The sequence below is a fragment of the Protopterus annectens genome, chromosome 4.part0 (genome assembly GCF_019279795.1).
Source record: "Protopterus annectens isolate FY-2018-M chromosome 4.part0, PAN1.0, whole genome shotgun sequence".
In the NCBI taxonomy this organism is placed as follows: Eukaryota; Metazoa; Chordata; order Ceratodontiformes; family Protopteridae; genus Protopterus; species Protopterus annectens.
Window position 1 is genome coordinate 1,621,573,393 of NC_056733.1, and position 21,722 is coordinate 1,621,595,114.

The following is a 21,722-nucleotide window of genomic DNA, read 5'->3' on the forward strand; positions in this document are numbered from 1 at the left end:
AAGTCTGAATGTGAGCCACAGCTGCTGGTGGGCGTCATGCTGCCAGCCCAGCTTTCTGGAATTTTGTAAGTAATTATATGTCATTTGTGAATATTAATATGATTTATATAGAAGTGTGACAGAAGAAGATACTGTCAGCAAAGCTACCCGGAATTTTGTAAATAATTATATGTCATTTGCAAATAGCAATATGATTCATATGCTTGTCTTACAAATGTATTAGAACTATAGGTTAAGTGTATATTAAACTACAAGTACAAAGGTGTGTGTTGAACAGGGTTTGTACAGTACTGAGCTTCAAGGTTGTGTCCACAGTGTACCCTAATGAAAAAGAACAGAATGTATATAAACTATATACCTGTACAAATGTATATGTTTTAACAGTAGAAACTAGAACATACAGAGTTAACTTGCAAAACTTCAAGAAAATTGTTGAAATTAAATTGTTTTACAATTGTGCTATGAATGTTATCTCTCAGTTTCAGGGCAGTAGGAGACAATGTTTAGATCTAAAAGCTTTTTGTACTGTCTTGAAAGAGAAGTACTTACTAGGTTTGAGATGTAGAAGTGTTTTATTGTTTTATGACTTCCAGGATCTGCAAACATCTGAGAGATGTGTATTTTTCACAAGGAGATATCAAATGCTACACTGGGGGCTTAGCTTGGGAACTAAAGTCAGGTGACAAAAAGTGATGTCATCCAAACTAACCCAGCAGTAATATTTGATATTAATTTAAGAACTCTCTCAGAGAGAGATTGCGCATTTTGTTTCTTGTCTTTGACCTAGAAATATCCACTCATCATCACCTTTTGCACTTGCCTTGCTGTAAGTTAGTTCCTAGGGCATAATAACTCTCTTAGATTCAGACAGGAATATAGTAAAGTATAGCTTAGATATTTTCTTTAGTTATTTGAGACTGTCCTGCAATGCTGTTTTAAGTATCTCCTGTGATTCTGAACTCTGAAGTAACTGTGTTTGTGTACTGAGTGTTGTCTTATTCTTTTATTATTTATTATTAAATATATTTAAAGCTATCTGTGTGGCTGATATTTGTGAAACATATTTAAGCTCTGTGAGTACTTGCATTTGTATTTGCTAACAGACACTGTACAGGCCACGCCTAAATAACATTGCTCTTGGTCAGACTACCATTTGGATTAATAGTAATGTTACACAGTAGGGTTAGACACTCTTTGTTGAGGGCCTTAAAAGTAGCAGATAATAGTGGTTGGTGGCAGTGGAAACTACCTTATAGTCTGGGCAGAAGGGGGCATAGCTAGTAAACCTGTGCCAGCCTTTCCCAGGAGTGTGTGTGTGTGTGTGTGTGTGTGTGTGTGTGTGTGTGTGTGTGTGTGTGTGTTTGTATGTAAATCAAACCTCAAAGAGTGTGTGTGTGTGTCAGCTACTTGGGCAGGGACACAACGCACTGGTTGGACAGAGAGGGTGCTGGAGGTTTTGCCTTGGCCACTTAGCTGAGATCTCAACCCTATAGCTGTGCCAGTGGGGGAGTCTTATTGGGGATCTGGAGAAAGAGGGAGAAACCAGCCCCAGACTGACTGTGGTCTCTGTTTGCTCTTAGGGGAAATTGCGCTTTACTGTGTATGTACTTGTAATCCTCCCACTGTGTATGTCCTCCACTGTTGCCAATGGTGAGGATTGAGGCTCCTTGATTAATGGGCCAGTGCAGAGGTGTCACATTGGGTACTGATGTTCCCTTAGACATGGTGACTGCAGGGATGGAGGTGAGTGGTGGTACCCAGAGTGACAGCGAGGCGCAGCTATCAGAAGTGACTAGGCTTCCATCTGGGGAAGGTCACAAAGGTAGAATTGAGAGAGGCTCTACTTACGGATCCTACATTGCAAAGCATGAGGGAGATGGCTAAGGAGACACCTGAGGCTCAAGAAAGAGGGAAGTCTGTATACTGAAACAAAGGTTTATTGTATAGAGAGTGGACTCCTGGAGGTCGGCAAGAAGGTGAAGTAATACAGCAGTTGGTAGTGCCTCAACTTACCATCTGCCACTTTTAGCCATAGTACATGATATTCCTTTCTCAGGTCACATGGGCATAAGACGTACTAAAAGCTGTATTATGCAAAATTTCTATTGGCCTGGGATTGCAAGGGATGTGGCAGGATATTATAGGACTTGTGAACAGTGCCAAAAAGTTGGTAAAGTAGAGGACAAGGCTAAGGCTCCATTAATGCCTTTGCCTGTTATCAGAGAGCCTTTTCAGAGAGTGGCCCGGGAGATTGTGGGACCCCTTAGTACTCCAAGTTTTACAGGAAAGAAATACATCTTGGTAGTAGTAGACTATGCTACCAGATATCCTGAGGCGGTGTCTCTGTCATCTCTTTAGGTAGAGAAGGTGGCAAATACTTTGCTATAAATACTTTGCTATAAATCTTCACCAGAGTAGGTTTTCCATGGGCAGTACTGACTGACCAAGGTGCCAACTTTGTCAGACATGCTGACTTGTCTATGGAAACATTGTGGGGTGAAACATCTGAACACCACCCCCTACCATCCCCAGACTAATGGTTTTGTGGAAAGGTTAAACTCTACATTGAAGACTATGCTACGGGCATTTGTAGACCAGTTTAAAAGGGAGTGGGACAAGTAATTTGCCCCATCTGTTATTTGTGTACAGAGAAGTACTGCAGGAATCTACAGGTTTTTCATCCTTTGAGTTGTTGTATGGGCATAGGGAAAGGGAGCCTTTAGATTTAATTCAAGACGAGTGGAAAGGTAAGAGTGAATCCTACGAGTCTGTTGTGGCTTATGTTCTCAACTTTAGGACAAGACTTAAGGAGCTCATGGGTTTATCTCAAAAGAAACTAGCAGTGGCCCAACAACAAAATAGTGTTGCATGAAAGGAATGCTCAAGCCCAAGAGTATGCTAAGGGACAGAAGGTGATGGTACTTGTTCTTGTTAGACATAACCAGTTACAAGCAGCTTGGGAGGGACCCTTTGAGGTGGTGAGGAAAAATCAATGACTTGAACTTCATGGTAAATTTGGTAGGTAGGAAACTAGGGCACAAACTGTACCATGTGAATATGATGTAAGCTTATCATGACAGGGAGGCCCTAGTATTGAGCATTCATAGTGGATGGCAGGAAGAGTCTGAAAAGTATATGGTAACCGATCTTTTGGGTCAGGCTAGGGCTGACACCTATGGGGAAGAGATTGCCATATAGCAGCAGTTAACTCCTAATCATGTCTGGCAGATAAAAGCAGGTATTGCAGGAATTTGGGGGAATGTTCACAGGGAAACCTGGGTGTACTGACTTTGTGCAGCACTGTGTGGACAGAGGACCCCAAAAACCTGTTAAGCATGTTCCTTATAGAATACCTGAAAGAGTGAAGCAAACTCCGAAAGAAAAAAGTAAGGAAAATGCTAGAACTGAGGGTAATTCAAGAGCCTAACAGCCCTTGAGCTTCCCCAGTAGTGCTCGTACCAAAGGATGGTAGTGTGAGATTTTTTGTAGACTACTGGAAATGAAATAGTTGCACAGAGTTAGATGCATACCCCATGCCAAGAATAGATGAAGCCATAGAATAGCTGGGGTGGGACTAGGGATCTGACCACTACTGATTTGACTAAGGGATACTGGCAGGTACCCTTGACTTCTGCTGCTAAAGAAAGGTCAGCTTTTGTAAATCCTTGTGGATTGTATGAATTTACCAGAATGCCTTTTGGAATGAAAAATGCCCCAGCAACATCCCAGAGGCTGGTAGACCAGATCTTGGTAGGAGCAGGGGAATATGCTCTAGCATACTTGGATGACATCGCTATTTACAGCCATTCCTGGCAGAAAAATCTCCAACATGTTAGGAATGTCTTTGATAGATTAGGCAGGATTAACCATTAAACCCAGAAAATGTGAAGAGGGTATGGCAGAGGTCACTCACTTAGGACACAGAGTGGGAATTGGTAAAATTAGGCCAGAACCTGTCAACGTGGAAGGTATTCAAGTGTGGCCAGTTCCTGTTACTAAGAAACAAGTGAGAGCATTTCTAGGGACAGTGGGGTGCTGCAGGAAGTTTGTGCCCAATTATAGTACCATAGCTGCACCTCTTACTGATCTAACTAGGAAGAATAAACCAGACAAGGTTGTATAGACCACAGATTGTGAACTGGCATTCCAAAAACTTAGAGATTTTGTGAGGACCTCCTGTATTAGCCAGCCCAGATTACAATAAAGAATTTATTGTACACGTATATGCTTCAAATTATGGGGTGGGGGCTGTACTTAGCCAAGTTTCTGCAGAAGGAGAAGAGCACCCAGTGACATATCTGAGCTGTAAACTCCAACCAAGAGAAGAGTGTTATGCAACCGTGGAGAAAGTGTTTGGCCATAGTGTGGGCATTGCAAAAGCTGCAATTCTATCTTTATGGGAGAAAATTCACTGTACTCACAGATCATAATCCTTTAGCATGGCTTAATAGGGTCAGAAAGCAAAATGCCAAGTTACTGAGGTGGAGTCTAGGATTGCAAGCCTATGATATGACCATCCAGCATTGCAGTTGGGTTGTTAATGCCAATACAGATGGACTGTCCAGGAGAGTTGTGGGTTCCCCGGTGGACCCATTTTTCACATGCGTTGGTTTTTAAGGGTCACTTGAAAATCGTGCTCGACTCATGAGGGAGAAATGTGAAGAAAATGAAAACAGTGTCATCTGGTTAGGTCTGGTGGAGAATTGTGTGTATTCTTAGATTAATTTGTATTGTATGCCAGCATGTCTAATTATGAAAATGTAAATACATTTTTAAAATGTTGAGTATTTCCCTTTTTATCCAAATTGTTTAAATAATCTGTCACTGTTTTGATACATTTCTAATTGCACATGATTGTTTGTGAGATTCTAAAGTACAAACAAACTGTCTGTGGAGAATCAGCTGATCAGGAGGTGAAGTCATTAGAATGTTTCTGGTTACTAGGTGATCATTTGAACAGATGATTGACAAGAAAAATAACTTTTTCAAACAGCTGATTGTTATTTTTTAAATAAGACAGTTGAGACTGTTAACCTGGACTATGAAAGAGCCTGCTGAAGTCAGTTGAAGGGCAGTTAAGAGTTGCAGTCAGTTACATTGCTGTGCAGTAAGAGACCCCCCCCCCCCAAAAAAATACTCACCAAAACTGTAAGCCCCCCCCCCTTTGCCTTGCTGTTATGTTTTAGATTAGATCAGGGACAGTATTCTTAGTTAAATTAGGAAAGCTTAGTTTTTTAGATAGATAAAATGATCTATCCAACAGTTTAATTTTACATTTCTGGTGATTGAATTCTGATGTTTATTGAAAGTTATTGATTTACATTTTTTTAATAATCATTTTACTTATTATTAAATGTCTTTCATTACTTTACGTTGTGGCTGGACAAATCAGTGTGTTGTTTAGAGATTAGAGAGTGTTTTTACCTGTTTGATACTCCGCATGTCACATTGAATGCCTGGCTGCTTCTGGTCATAGCTGTCATTTATTTTGATATTTAATTTCTAATAATTGATCACCCTTTGATGGGAGTGTAGACCTATTTGGTGGCAGTGTTTACCTTTTGTATTGGGGAGGGGACACAGCAGCTAGAAATCTGTGCCAGACTTCCCATAAGTGTTATTGTGTAAGAGATTTGAATGTATTTTGAGTGTGAGTGAGTCAGAGGTCTTAAACTAGAAAACATTGCTCTGAAATGTATGATAAGAGATTATGTTGGGGTAGACAGAGCTGTATAGTCCAGTGCTAGAAAACAGAAAGTGTTCCTTTTGTGCTGTTTGTGTCCCTTTCTACCATGTGTAATGCTTCACCATCTCTTTTTGTTTCAGGAACTTAATTATCTTCTGACAAGCCAGCAGCACTCTGGCTTTATAGTGCAAGTTTTAGGCAGGCTTGCATTTCTTGGCAGGTTAATTTTTTCAAGACATAAACCACAGACTTTCTGTGTCATACTTTACATCACAGATTTTCTGTTAAAAGATGTTTTATTTACCTTATTAATGTACTAAGGGGTACATAAGAAGTGATTGGCAAAGATTTATAGTGTGGACACTAGGTGTGATACAAAGATGGTCTGCAAGTGTCTAGCAATGCTAAATGGTGTCTTGGGAGTGCTGCAGCAGAAATCTGGAGTATAAATGCTGCAAGTATTCATAAGTGCTATAAGCCTGCAGTGGAATACCAGACTTGGGCAGTGGTATTGGAGGGTGCAGCAGATATGCAGAACTGAGTGCTGCTGCAGCTATTGAAGTTGATGTAAAATGCCAAGTGAGTTCTCAGTGTTGCATACTGTACCACTGGTCCTATTGTTCAAAATGACAGCTTTCTTAGAAAATTTCTCTGAGGACATAAAAGCAATCAAGGACACATTAGCATGCCTCACCAAAAAGATTCAGCAATCTGAGATGGATACTGATCATATTAAGAACACTACCAAAAACCGTGAAGCCCAGTTAGTACTTACAACCCAGCAATAAAACATCTCAAGGAATGCCTCACACGTACAGAAAATTGAAAGTAAAGTGGGACATCTCATATCATTAGTCCATCATCTACATAACAGATTGGATGATCTTGAGAACTGAGCTAGACAAAATAACCTTCTGGTGCTGGGCCTTCCAGAGTAAATCATACCCTAGGTCTTTTATCGCAAAGATGCTGCATAAACTTCTAGGTGTAGTTGATTCCCCCAGTAATAGAATGGACACATAGGATTACCCCAAGACAGAAAACCCATCAACATCCCAGGCAATTCATCCTTTAAAGCCTCAACTTTGTTGATCGGTAACAAATTTTGCTTAAAGCAAGCACCTTAGGATCAGAACTGTGGCTAGCAGGATAGTGTGTGATTACAAGCCACTTTTTAAAGGGAAAGCCCAAGACCCATATTTCCACTGTTTCAGGGAGAGAAATTACAGTGTACAACTTCACTTCCAAGCCATACTACATAGCACTTAAAGGAATAATACAAACAGATTCTTATCTACAGAGGAATTCAAGGGCTACATTGCATCTACCCAGGATACCAAAAATAAGCTGTTTGCCAGTGTGGCCTGAAATAATAAGGATAATCTCCCTGTACAATCAGTAGGGCTTAATAAACATGAGAGACCACATACTCATCATCCCATTAAATCCTTAAACAAGGAGACAGTAAACATAAGAAAAGCCTCCATTCTCAATGGCTAGAAAAGAAACCAGCTGCATAACTGACTGGACCATCTCAAAGAGAATTGACTCATTGGAGAGTGCACCTCAGTAGGACTGTGACTTCCCTCAAGCAGATATGCAGTTTTTGGGTCCTGCGATTGAAGTTACAGAAGTGGAAACAGTATAAGTTTCCTGGCTGGAGAACATTGTTTGAAGTTTCCTAGCTGGAGAACATTGTTTGACCCCACAAGACTCCAACAAGGGCACTCTTAATCAACTCTCCCAGCAAGACTGATTAGTGCAAGAATGATACAATTCTTGTGCTTTCACGATCTCGAAGGGTACCATGCTTGGGTTTCTCTCCTTATTAATTGAAGAGGGGAACTACAATGCGAGAATTAGCAGGGCCCTAAGTGTTACTGAATCTTTTTTTTAAGTCTTGGAATAACTTGAGACACTAACTAAACAACCAAACCTGGCTAGTGATGGTGCCATTGAATAATGGTATTTGTATAGAGTGGCTTCCTTAGCAGCTGAGCTCATCATTTAAATCTGCAGTGCTAGTGTCTCATTTTCTTTATGGTGATGGCATTCAATGGGACCAGTGATCAAAATGTGACAGACTCATGACAGGCTGCCGTATGTGCATCACTAAGTTGTAACAATGTTCTTGTACTGATGCTGGCTATTAGCAATATGCTTATGCTTTGCTATGTGAAAACATGATATTGTATACTTAGTTTCTAAAATACTTATGCATAATGAGTGTTTTGCATGCAAACTGGGTATATTCTGTAAGGGTTGTGGGAAATATGGGGCAGTGGGGCTTATACTAAGGTGTGATCTAAGTACTTGCCTCTGATGCTCAGTCCTGTGGAAAATCTGTGTTTCAGGTGAATCATATTTTGCTCCAGCTTACCTTCATTTTTCTAACCACAATAACCACATGCTGCTGCAGCAGATGCGGGGAAATGCACTTAGCTATACTCCAGCTCCTTTGAAGATGTATAAAAGAACTTTTGGAGTTATAAAGCTTAATTTATGTCATAGAACATTAGGGGAATGTCTGTCCCATGCCAACAAAAAAGGGTATATTTCAATACATTAATAACCTAAATGTGTGTTACTCTTCTCCAGGAAACCAAAATAAAGAGGTGAGAAAGCTAGAACTTTTTTAAATCATGGAAAGGGTGGGGGCAGGGCGTTTTTTTTACTTTGGCAATAAAGGTCTTATTGATCTGGTACATGAAACTATAGTGTGGACTAAAACACATGAAATGATAGATTACCTTAGGAAATGTGTAGTACTCATCTGTAATACTGCTCCCAGCCCCATTATTAGTAGGTAATTTTATGACTCCAACCAGGTTGATACCACCCCACTTATCCAGTTTTATTCTGCTATTGGTGCCATAAAATACCAGGTGGAATGTATCATTCTGAGAGGCAGCTTTAATATGATCATAGATCCACACCTGGATAGAGTCCTGGTAGGTTGTGTGGAAAAGTTGGGTAGTGGATGTGTAACATATGCCAGCACAGCTAGATGGAATTTTGTAAAGGATCATATGTCATTTGTATATCAAACTGATTTGTACAGATGCTTGTGTTGAAAAATGCATTTGTAAAGCTGTTTGTGTTAAAAATGTACCAAGTGTGCCCTGCTGGACAGAAAAGGAAATAGCTTTGTATTATTGTAACTGATTAAATGTATATGTTTTAACAGAGTATACTGGAAGAGAAGAGGTTAATCTCAATCCACCTAACTTTGAAAATAGTTTGAAATTAAATTACCTGGCTTAGGCCATAATAATTTTGTCTCTGGCTGCATTGAGAACTGTAAGATACAAAGTCTGTACTAGGAAGCTTTCTCCATTATCTTTGGGGTGAACTAATTGCTACTCTGGAAGGGTGGAGGTTTGAAATTGTTTTATGACTTCCAGGAGCTGCAGCAGATCTTAGCAAGGCTCTGTGTGTGTGTGTGCGTGCGTGTGTATTATTGATACACACATGCTAAATCCTGACAGCTTATAGCCAAGGAGGGTAGCATGGAAACCAGAAGTCAGATGACCAGATGTATGTGATGTCATTCTGTAATCCGTGAAATGATATTTTAATACTAGGTGAGACTGAAGTCTCATTGCAGTCTGTTTTGGGAAATTGACAGAGAGGGATCCCTCACCTACTTCATCTTGGCTTGCTGTAGTAAGTGACCAGAGAATAGTAATTCTTTAGATCATTCAGGAAAATACAATGAGATTAGGTAACTGCTGTTTTTCTGTATCTGTGTGAATCTATTCATCTGCGTTATTTTATTACTTCCTGTGATTGAAACGCTGGCATTTACTGTAAATAGATATTTAGTATTTTCAGGTTCTTTTATTATTTATTATTAAATATATTTAAACTTTTTTATTGTGGCTGGTCTTTTAAAGAATATTTTAATGTCTGAGAGTACTTATATATACTTGGTGATAGCTCTGGCTGCTCCTTTCCCCCAGTCTAGAGTGGCCAAAATTTTGATGTTTCCCAAACCGAAGACCCTACTCTCCCACTAATTACCACCCCATATCATGCCTTCTGTTGGACCTGAAAATTTACGTGAATATCATAGCAAAAATAGTAATTAAAATACTCTTTAAAGTGATATAACCTTGGCAGCGTGGTTTTTGTCAAGCATAGAACAGTCAGTCCAGACTTAATTTACTTCTAGCCAAATATGCAAGCATGTTGTTGGTGTTAGAAGGAAAGTGGAGATGCATTTATGGTTGAAAAGAAAGCATTCAACTCATTCAGTTGGGATATCCTTTGGGTCATTCTTGGTCTTGTTAGCTTCCTCTGGCTTTTATTGCTCGATGCAAGTTACTGTATACAGAGCTGAGAGCCATCATATCAGCCAGTGGAGTCTACTCTACACAAGTGCAACTCCAATGCTGGTTAAGGCAGGGCTGTCCCTTTCCCCCTTGTTAATCACACTAATAACAGAATTCTATATTCAATATCTAGATAAGGTTTTACTAGCATGCACTGTATGCTTTCCTTCTAGTGGGTGATATCTATCTAATTGGCTCACTGGTCACTGTGTGGTATTGGTCACTAAACCCAATGAAAGCTATAATAAGGTGATTGCATGCATCAAAACATTGGCCCCATTTTCTAGATTGGAACTTCGAGAAGAAAAGACATTTACCTTTCCACAATCAATCCAGGTCCTCCAAGGAAGACCTAGACAGTTATGACTCCAGGGCAGGTGACCCTAGTCACAAAATGCACTTATTTTAGGTATATATTTCACCCTTGATCCATCAAAAATTGGCTCCAACTGCATAAGATTGCATGTTGAAAATGTACATTTACTCCCTTCCTCACCAAGGTATAGATGAATGTTGTTGTTTGTCTTTCGGCTTTTCCCGGTTAGGGGTTGCCACAGCAGAACTCCGGTCCACTAATGATTTGCAGTAGATTTTCATGAACGCCGAGGTGCCAGCTCGACGTCCAACCTAAAACGAAGGCACACCCATTTACGCATGTCTTTCGAACGCCCATCCAAAAAGGTACATATGAGTAAATGTCAATATTCCCCAAGATCCTCTCTATTACAAGGCATAGCCCACTATATAGATCTACAGATCAAGTTCAGAAAGTTATCTCCAACTTCCTCTGAGATGGTTCCTACCCAAGGGTCAGCAGGCAGATACTTTTTTGTCCACATTTTGATGGGGAGGATTACCTAACTTCAAGGAATATAATATGACTTTAGCTAAACATAATTGTATAAGGACTGAGTTTCATCTGAGACGCATTTGTTTTTTTCTAGAGTTGAAAGTATTGCATTTCATGTTCAAGCAAGTGAACTGCTTTGATGCAGACTGAATTTGAGGCCCAGGAGGATGGGAATGTTGAGAGGAAAGATCCTGGTTCAGTAACAATGAAAATGGAATCGGTTCGGGTGTTTTGGAGCAGAATTTGGAATACTACAAAGTTTCAAATTAGTGATAAAATGTTTTCAATGGGGAAAGTGGGCTAATGCATCTATACACTTTGTAGTTGACTTATGTTATCTTGAGGAGAATAGGATGGTTGACTATCAGGACTTTAAAACCCAAGTTTGGCGATGGTCACCTTTTCTGATGGGAATACCTGCAAATGCAACACATTCTTCTTACCCATAATGTGAAAATTTCAGTCAGGGATAATGTTTTTTGAATGTTCTAAAGGAGTATAAAGCACCAGATTGGGCCCATTTGATTAAAGTGAAACCTAAGTGGTTCTCTTTAAAAGCTATATCTATAGACTCAACCAGCCTGGTTTCCCCTCAGAAATAATGAAGTCAGTGGATCTTGTCATCAGCAATATCACAGCATTAGGACAGGACATACCAGCACAATATGTCCATTTTTCTCCCTGCCTACATAAGTTCACCATGTTAAATTTAATCCATGTGTTGGCCACCATCAAGCCATTTGCCAGACAGAAGATTAGAATCAACTTTCATTCTTTATTCCTGTTGCCCCATCCATGTGGCCCCAGACAGTCCTTATATCCTGTTCTGTCTGTCCAGATATGTTCATTTAGGTCCTCCATTATCAACTTCAACTCATGTTGTCCTGCTTTAGATAGTAGGTCCTGCAACTGCTGTCTGAATGCACTCTCTTCTCACTGTGGGACAGATTCATAGGTTCATAGGTAGATACTAGGCTATCGGCCATGGGGCCTATACAAGCCCAGACAAAAAGATACCCTGGCTTTTGCCACCCAAGACAATTATTTTCCTGTGCCACTGTCGAGCAGAGCCACAGAGGTGATCCCCGAGGTGAATTTCCTATTTCCCATCCAATTATCAAGATTTTTCTTGTGTGCTAATGAGGAGCTTTGTTTGATATAGATAGGTAGTTTATTCCAGAGTATGGGAAGTCTCTGGGACAGGAATCTATCCCTCCAGCATGTTCTGTTTATTGTGGTGACAAGGTTTAGGTCCCTAGAGCGTGTAGATCGGAGGTTTTGGGATTTCTTTAAGTGGAGCATGTCCAACAGCTCTGGGTTTGACATAGCTTTGGTTGTTAGGCAGAGATCACCTCTGAGTAGGCGATGTGTGACAGAGTAAAGCTGGAATTTTTTGAGACGGTCTGCATAGGGCATCTGTTTGAGGCCGGTAATCCTCTTTGTGAGGTATTTCTGCGGCATTTCCAGTTTTTGTAGATGTCTTGTGAGGTACATACCGAAAGGGGCGTTGTACTCTATAATGGGTCTAATGAGTGATGAGTAGAGGGGAACAATGACCTCTTTTTTTCTGGATGACAAACCTTTTTTGATGGTGTGTGCCATGTGTGAGAAGGATTTCCTGACTACTGTGGCAATGTGATTATCAAAGGAGAGACTACTGTCCACCTGTGTCACAAGGTCTCTTATCACACTTTCGGTGTTAAGTATACTACCACCTATGTTGTAGTTCATGGGTACAGAGTTTTTACCAAAGGGGTTGACCATGCACTTTTTGGCATTGAGCTTGAGGCCATGGCATTGACACCAGGCATCTGTCTCAGTGAGGCCCTTTTGTTGGATGTCCACATCGTTAGGAGTTTCGATTATGGCTCCTAGTTTGCAGTCATCCGTGAACTTCATTAGCCAAAGACCTTCTGTGTTAGCCTGTACCTCAGAGAAGTAGATACCAAACAGGAGAGGACCCAGGACTGAACCCTGTGGTACTCCACTTGTCACTGGTCTGAAGTCAGATTTGGAGTCTGCTACTTTCACAGTGTGGGTTCTGTCAGTGAGCCAGTTGGCAACCCATCTTGTGACATAGGGATTTATACCTAGTTTAGTGAGTTTATCTATAGTTCCAGAGTGGGGGATGGTGTCGAAAGCCTTGGCAAGATCTAGATAGGCTGTGTGAACTACCTTACCCTTGTCTATGGCTTTGGTGACTGCTTCAAAGAAGTCTACCAGGTTTAGGAGACATGATCTGCCTTTTACAAACCCAGACTGGGTGGGGTTCAGAGTTTGGAGATTAACAATGTCTTGGTTTATAAGTTCCATGGCCTTGCAGACCAGGCTCATCAGGCTAATGGGGCGGTAGTTCCTGGGGTCCGTGGTGGCTCCCCCTTATGGAGTGGGATAACCGTCACTGTGCGCCATTCAGCAGGCACAAAGTCTGAGGTGAGGCTATCATCGAACATGGTACTTAGGTGGAATGCCAGTTCGTTCTGTAGTTTGTGTAGAACGCAGCCTGGGATGTTGTCTGGTGCCATGGATGCTGTGTTCTTGGCTTTGGAGAGTTTGGTTTTTACCTGTGCAGCCGTGATTACAGGAACTTTGCATTCTTCCGATATAGAGATAGGCTGTTTAAGGGGGGGGGGGGGTAAAGTTAGCACTGAACCTATCTGCCAGGATGTTGGCAGTATCAGTTGGGTCTGTATATTTAGTGCCATTATGCTGCAACTCAGAGCAGATCTGAGTGTTGCCATTGAGATTCTTGACATAGCTATAGAATGCTTTGTGGTTGTCTTTAGAATCAGTGGCGATTTTGTTTTCGTAACTAGCTTTGGAGGATTTTATCAGGGATCGCAGCTTCTTACTGAGGCTGACCAGGGAGCTCCTCCACTCATGGGATTTTACTCTCTTTTGCAACAGTTTCTTACTTCTGTTGTAGAGTTTGTTTATGGCAGGGCACCACCAGATTGGCTTCCTTTTTTGGAGGATAGCGTCTTGGTTCTGTTTGGGATAGCACGATCCATGCACTCATGTAAGTGCTTATAAAGTGCAATTGTGTAGGATTCAGTAGTCGTAACTGTATTGTCCATCTGCATGGGTGTCATGAAGTTCACCACTTCTGTCTTAAGAAGCATGAAGTTGGCTATGGAGAAATTTTTTACCATGGTTTCCTTAATATGGGGGGTGGGGGCAGGATGTGGATATCTAGGGTAATTAGCTTATGGTCGGATCGGACTAATGAGGCATTGACTTCAGGTGTGGAACACCGGTCACTCATGTTGGTAATGACTAGATCTAGGAGATTGTTGCCCCTGGTGGGGTTGTGGATAAGTTGATCCAGTGCATTGGAGTTTATGAATTCCAGAAAGCGTTGAGCAAAGGAGTTGGTACATGAGTAGTTTTCCCAGTTAATGGTGGGGTAGTTGAAATTGCCCATTATTAGGGTGTTTAGTTGAACACTAATATTTTCCAGTACATCAAGAAAAGAGTTGTGGGAATCCTGGGGCATTGTGGGTGATCTGTAGCAAGCTACAATTTGCATTGCAGTTTTGCCCAGAGTTAGTTGCACTTGGTTAACCTCGGCTGCATTATGCTGAGCAACTAGCCTGGAGGTGTGGATATCCTTAATGCATATGGACACGCCTCCACCTTTGGTGTTCATGGTTACATGGCCGAAAAGTGTGGTATGAGTTATAGCCTGGTAGTGCAGGAGTGTTCTCTGGAGCCTTGAACCAGGTCTCAGTCACTGCACAGATATCGATTTTCTCCATTTTAAGGAGTGCCTCGAGTGAGTGCATTTTGAGATTTAGACTTCTAGCATTGAGTAGCATCACTCTCAGTTTTTGCTTGCCTGTTCCTGTTCCGGTGGTGAATTTGTCATTTGAACCTTGCCTAAAAAAGGCACTGTAGGGCTGGCAAGAATCTTAGCCAGTATCCAGAATCCCAGGGGTGACAGGTGTAGGCCATCTCTGGCAAAGCATCGTGGTCTGTCGACCATGTCATCCCAGGCAGACAGATACTGGATCCCTATAGAATGGCACCAGAAGTTTAACCAATTGTTGAAGTCAATCATTTTGTCCTTGTACTGCGGCATCATTCTGGGTGATGGCAGAATGCTACTCAGGGCTAGGGTCATACCTGCCTGGGCTTCAAGATCGGAGAGCTCTTCCATGTCTCTCTTCATGTAGTCCAGGGAGGTACGTCTCAGTTTATTCACACCAACATGGACAATGACAGAGTCATATTTGTACTTGTTGTGGAGTGACCTGAGTGTGTGGGTTATGTGGCGGATCCTGGCACCTGACAGACAGCTGACAGTAACCTTCTCCTTGTTTAGCCTGGTGAGTGGGACATCAGTGTGCCTGACTATAGAGTCATCTATGACTATTGTGTTGGGTACGTTGTTTTGCCTTATTGGCTGTGGTTGAGTGGCACACTGAGTCTGTGGGCTATGTGTCATTTGGGTTGTGTTGGGGGGTGGAGGTTGCTTGCATTTCTGCTTTGGAGGGATCTGTCACTTGAGCAGATTATTACTGAGAGCCACCGCAAATGTTTTTGTTTTTCTGTGTGTGGATTTTGGTGGTGTAGATTTAGTGAGACTATGTGATGAGTGTGGTGTGGTGCAAGTGTTTACTTTCTCCTCTTGACTGTCAAGTTCGTTCTTGATTGGAGAGAGCTTTACCTCCAGTTTGGCTAGATAAGTGCATCTCTCACAGGTTGTAGTGTTGGGTGGTAGGAGGAGAGGGTTGTCTGTGTACTTGAGGCAATTTCTACATTACCCCAAGATGCCCAGATTCATCAGATAGACAGGAGCGAACACTGGGAGCTGACCCTTGGACATGCCTGAATAAAAAACTATTTTCCTCTAGATAAGTGAGGAAAGTGAGTACAAGAGCTGTTTTTCTCTAAGCAAGTGAGGAAAGTAAGTGCCAAAACTGTTTTCCTCTAGGTAATGAGGAAGGTTGAGTGCTGTAGTAATTAGTAGGTTATTTAGTGCTTACAATTTCTGAACAAGTGCTGATCACGAATAAGCAACATGGATGGGAACAGATGAAGAAGAAATGAGGGCATCAGAGAAGAAGCCATAGTAGCTCCGATTGCAGAGAAGGTCAAAGACAGCAGATTCTTGTGCTTTGGGCACATATGCAGAAAAGCAGAAGACAAACTGAAGAAGGTGATTTGGGACAGACAGGAAGAAGGCGAAAGGAAATTAGGTGCCCAGCAGAGAGTTATATGGATTGTGTGAGAGAAGCCTGCAACAGTCAGGTATGACTGTTCATGAAGGTAGGAGAGTGCACTGAATCAAGAGAAGTTGTGACAGCTGACATAACCGGAAGTAGTGATTATTTTTTTTTTCTTTATTGTTGCGAACTGAATCCAAGTTTAACCTACTCCATTTGCCTTTGCTTTGCTCGGCCTCACTCTGTTCCCATACCCTACCCACTTTCCCTAGATTTAAACACTCCCTCTGTCAAACCCACTACTATTCCCACCCAATCCAAAATATCCAAGCACACTCCCAATTACCCCACCACATACTTAATTAAGCAAGTCTGTTTCTTTTCTCTACTCAAGCTCACCCCCACTCACTCACAAATATTCTAGGCTTTTTCAAACACACTGAGAATGCTGCCAGCAAACATGTTATTTCTATTCACCACACTAACATTCCTTCTATCTGCCTGCCTTTCAACATACTACCACAACCTAAACATCCCAGTTACTCCCCAACCTATCCAACCATTGCACACCCCCTACCTCTCCAATCAGCTTTAACATATAACCTCAACTATTTAGTAACTCTATCACTCAACACTTCTCATTCAAACTTAGTCGCACAAAATCTTACACCAACCCTACCCACAAACGTCTGAGACTGCTTTTCAAACTTATGCACCTACACCTACCCAGAATATGCACATACTACACTGTGGAGACATACATCCCAATCCAGGCCCATCTCCTCACCCACCTGCTGCCAACCCTGTAACTGTACCTCTCTCAACCCTTATAAATAACTTACAGTACAATTCCTCAGACCTTTTAATACTAAATTTTAATCTAAGAAGGTTATTAAACATGATCCATGAATTCCGTGCAACTGTTGCTTACTACTCACCACATATATCCATCTTAACTGAAACTTGGCTCAAACCACACATTCTGGACCAGGAAATCCTACCCACAGTGTACAACATCCAAAGACAAGATAGAACCCATAAATGTGGTGGTGGTGCAGTATTATGTAAAGATAATCTCAAACTTGACATTAGCACCCCCAATCATTTCTAAAATAGAAATACTAATTACCTGTCTACAAGTAAACCCTAATAAGAATATTATCATTATAGCCATCTATCTTCCCCCAGGCAACAACCCATCTACTAATGAAGATCTTCTAAGCTGTGCTCTTCAACACTAAGACAAGAAACTATTATAATGGGAGATTTCAACCTTCACTGGGACACATTTTCCTCTATTAACCCCTCAAACCTTATTAACCTCTATGGGTTCACTCAGTTAATTCTTAACCCAACCAGGGTTGACAAAAGTAATAATAAACAATCTGTACTAGACTGGGCCCTTATCACTCAGGTTGTCATCCAGACAGCCTGAGTGGTCACCTACCTACCTGCCTGCTAAAACAACACACTTGTCCCCCTAGAAAAATCACATACAGACTTGTCCACAACAAAATTAACTGTAGTTCTGAAGCCTTTATCTTAAACATCTCCACCATGATCTAGCAATTCAGTATTGCAATGACAAATTTCTAACTAGCTTAAATAGGCTAGCCCCCTCAGGAAAATAACATATAAAAGCTAGATTCATTCCCTGGCTTTCATCTGACACAAAAAGGCTCCTTAAGCAGAGAGACAAAGCATGGCACAATCACCAACTCTTAAAAAAAAACTAAACCCTTCAAAACTATTGGCAACTTGATAATTTAAAAAAAAAAAAACAGCAAAAGAGAGCACTATACGACAATCCAAAATAGGCACCAAAACAATTCTGGGGAGCCATAAACCAAATGCTCAAACCTGGTCAAGTCACTACTCCATGCCCAACTAAAACAAACTCCCCTTACAACACAGCAACCCAGTTTAACAATCAACTGGTTAATTCTGTTCTATCACTAGTAAAAAAAAAAAAAAAAAAAAAAAAAAAGGGTCTATATTGAGGAGTCTCTTCATCGAATGCTTAAACTTCAACAGGTAAAGAGCGAATGCTGGAAACTGCAAATGGCCACTTCCGCAAATTTTTTCCCTGTCTAAATATTCGCTTGGCTATCAGGAATTGCCCTTTTCTCCAATGTAGAGTGATCTCGGAGTTGGTATATTTAGTTGGGGGATTGTGGTGGGCACAGCCTCCCACATCGGGGGGTGTGGGATTCATAGTCCTTACTTGATTAGGGTTTTAAAGTTTGTTTATGTGTTTACGGCCAAGTGAAATTTTGCCCTAGGAAAAAATTTGCTGAAGTGACTGTTCACTGTTTACAGTTTTCAATGTTTACGTGTTGGCCTTTATGTGTTCGAAGAAAAGGCTGTTCGAGCATATAATATAGAACCCCCCAAAAAAAAAACCAACCTCAATTCTCAACTATCTATACCCATAAATTTAGATACAAATTCTGATTCCTTCCAATTTCATTCCATACAAACTCACCACATAAAAAAACCTCCTATCCAAATTTAAATGCTCTTCCATTGGTGCTGATCAACAAACTAACAAATACATTAAATTTGCTGCAGGTGTTGTTGCCTACCCCATATCCTTCCTTAGTAATCAGCCATTACTAAACAATATGTGTCATCACTATGGAAAGTGTCCCATGTAATCCCTCTACATAAAGGTGGTGCCTCCACAGATTTTCTAACTACAGACCCATTGCCATCCTCTCTCCTATAGCAAAAATACTGGAAAAATGTATTTACTCCCAACTATCTATTGAAAAACAACCTTCTATCCCCCACCGAGCATGATTTCCGATCTTAACATAGTACTACAACAGCCCTAATTAGTTTCATTAACAGTCAACAAACACAGGAACAATGGATTACTTACCCCCTCTATATTCCTTAACCTATTAAAGGCCTTTGATACAGTTTCCTACTAAAACTTATCAACGAACTAGCCTCCCTTAACCTCTCTCATTCATCCCTTAACTGGTTCATTAGTTGTCTAACCAACTTGTCAACAGGCAGTTAAATGGCAAAATTAACTATCATCTTCTCTACGTGTTTCTGTCGGTATACCCCAAGGATCTATTCTTGGTCCTCTCCTCTTCACCATATTTACAAGTAGACTATCCACAGCCACCTAACATGCTACTTTGGTTCTCCTCCCTCATATGCTCTGCTCCATTCCTACCTGCTGTACTCCGTAATATCCAACAATCCTTTCTGGATATAGAAAAATGCCTTTGCAACTCGCAACTGATTCTTAACCCTCTGAAACAAAACTAATGTTCTTCTCCAGTAGCAAACATCTACTGACACTACTACTTTCACCATTTATTCATCTAACAATACCTTTATTTTTTTTTTCAAACACCTTTATTGAATTATCACTTGTGACATAGACATTCATATAAAAGTAAGCAAACTATATTAACATAAACATTATACTTCACATATATTGCTATATATCATATACCTAAGCAATATTAGCTCGTTCCGCTCCCCTACCATACCCCCCATTCCCACCCACCCACCCACTACCTCATTTCCTTTATACCTAAGCTTACCACACTCAACCTCCATTCCTCAGCCATTCACACAAACAACCACCACCCCATCCCCCTCCTTTGAGTACCTCCCCACTCACAAAGTTGCTACAGTCCATCCTACCAATATACTATCAAGACCCCTACACATTCCACAGTGTTATCTCTATACACTCCTACCACTTATAAAAAAACAAACGTGTACTCCCATCAAATAATTCTAGCACTAGCACTCACCATCACAGCCCGTCTAACCTCAACCTACTTCAACAACATTACAATCCCCAACATGTCACCCCACCTCAACCTCACCTCCAACATTCACTAACTACCCCTTACTCGTCTCACCCTCACTCTTTAACCACACCAGCTATGACCTACACCCCTACAAATTCCTCCATTATCAAAGCAAATCAAGTATATCCATACAATGTGACTTAGCCTTCTCCAAATACCTACAAACCATAATAAACATTGCCTCCCACCTGCTATGCAGTGGCGATATCAACCCCAACCCAGGTCCAATAACAAGTCCAACAAATCTCCAAAATCAGCCTAGAACCAATACAAGCCTACTTAAGAAAACATTGATATCCTAATAATAAATCACAACATAAGAAGCATCCATAACAAAACTGCTGCGGTCCATGCAACCATAGCATTATACTTACCCGACATCATCTTCCTCACAGAAACATGGCTCAAACCACACATTAAAAACGAATAAATATTTCCCCCTGGTTATAGCATAAGACCGTGCAGCTAAAAGAGGAGGCGGAGTCGCTCTCCTATATCAGAACAACATCAGTGTTAAACTATTTAACATAGAAATCTCTGCATTTAATAATGCAAGGATCCTACTTGCTAAGGTAAGACTAAATATAAAAAAAAGCTAAATATCTTAGGATCATATATCCCTCCAGGAGATAACTACAAAACCCTAGTATCTCTTCTTATTGATTTGACCTCACGTAACTCACCCCACTCCACCCCTCAAATCATATTAACCTTTATGGCTTCTCACAGCTTATACAAACCCCTACTAGGGTAGACAAAACCTCAAAAAAGAATCAATACTAGACAGGATTCTTACCAATCGCCCATCTTCCACTCACAATTTTGGTACACCACCCCACACTCTAAGCGACCACCTCCCAACCTCCTTCATCAGAGATGAAACTAAACTCACTAGAACTAGCTCTCTTAAACACATCAGATGCACTAAAAACTTCAGGGCTAACGACCTTAATACAGCCCTTAAACACTCTAACTGGCCCCCCTTTTAACACTTCTGTAGATGAAGCAGTTGAGTATTTCAGTACTATCTTCTTAGGCATTCTCAACCAACTTGCCCCACCAAGACAAATCCGCACTAAAACCATCTATGCCCCATGGCTTACCAAGAGCACTAGGCAACTTGTGAAACAAAGGGACAAAGCATGGGACACCTGGTGCAAAAACAACGACTCCTAATAGGCAAACATTCTTGGAACTGAGAAACACTTAAAAAAATAAATAAATATATAAAAAATCGGACTAGATAAAAAAAAAATACTATAGTGAAATTCAAGCTAAGCACACTACCAACCCAGAAAAGTTCTGGGCCATTATAAACAGTAATCTCCAACCAGGTAAATCACCATCTCTTCATCCAAACATAGACACCACCTCTATAAACACAGCCACCCAATTCAATTAATTCTTTACCAACTCTATGCTAAAGCTGTCAACAGACTCACCCTCCTCACCCCCACTATACTATATAATTCATCAAATAACACCAACTCCTTCACCCTTCAACCTGTACCAACTTATACCATCTATAGACACCTCAACAAACTTCAACCCACAACCCTAGTAGTAGACAAACTTCCTGCCAAATTCCTACAAATAGCCGCCAAAGCCATTTTTTACCCAATCTCTATAATCATTAACAGATCAGTCTCAGAACAAATGGTGCCACTTCTCTGGAAAATCTCCGACATTATACCAATACACAATGGGGACACCTCCACTGACCTAAGAAACTACTGCCCTATAGCTATACTTTTCCCACTGGCTAAAATACTGGAAAAATGTATCCATGCCCAGATCCTAACACATCTCCTCTCCAACAATCTTTGTACCGAAACTCACCAC

At 41.0% G+C, this 21,722-nt stretch overlaps 1 protein-coding gene across 6 annotated transcripts in view; it reads left to right on the forward strand.

Moving 5' to 3' along the window:
• LOC122799976 (proton-coupled amino acid transporter 1-like) overlaps window positions 1-21,722 on the forward strand; it is a 1,348,908-nt gene that overhangs the window by 1,079,918 nt on the left and 247,268 nt on the right. The window lies entirely within an intron of this gene.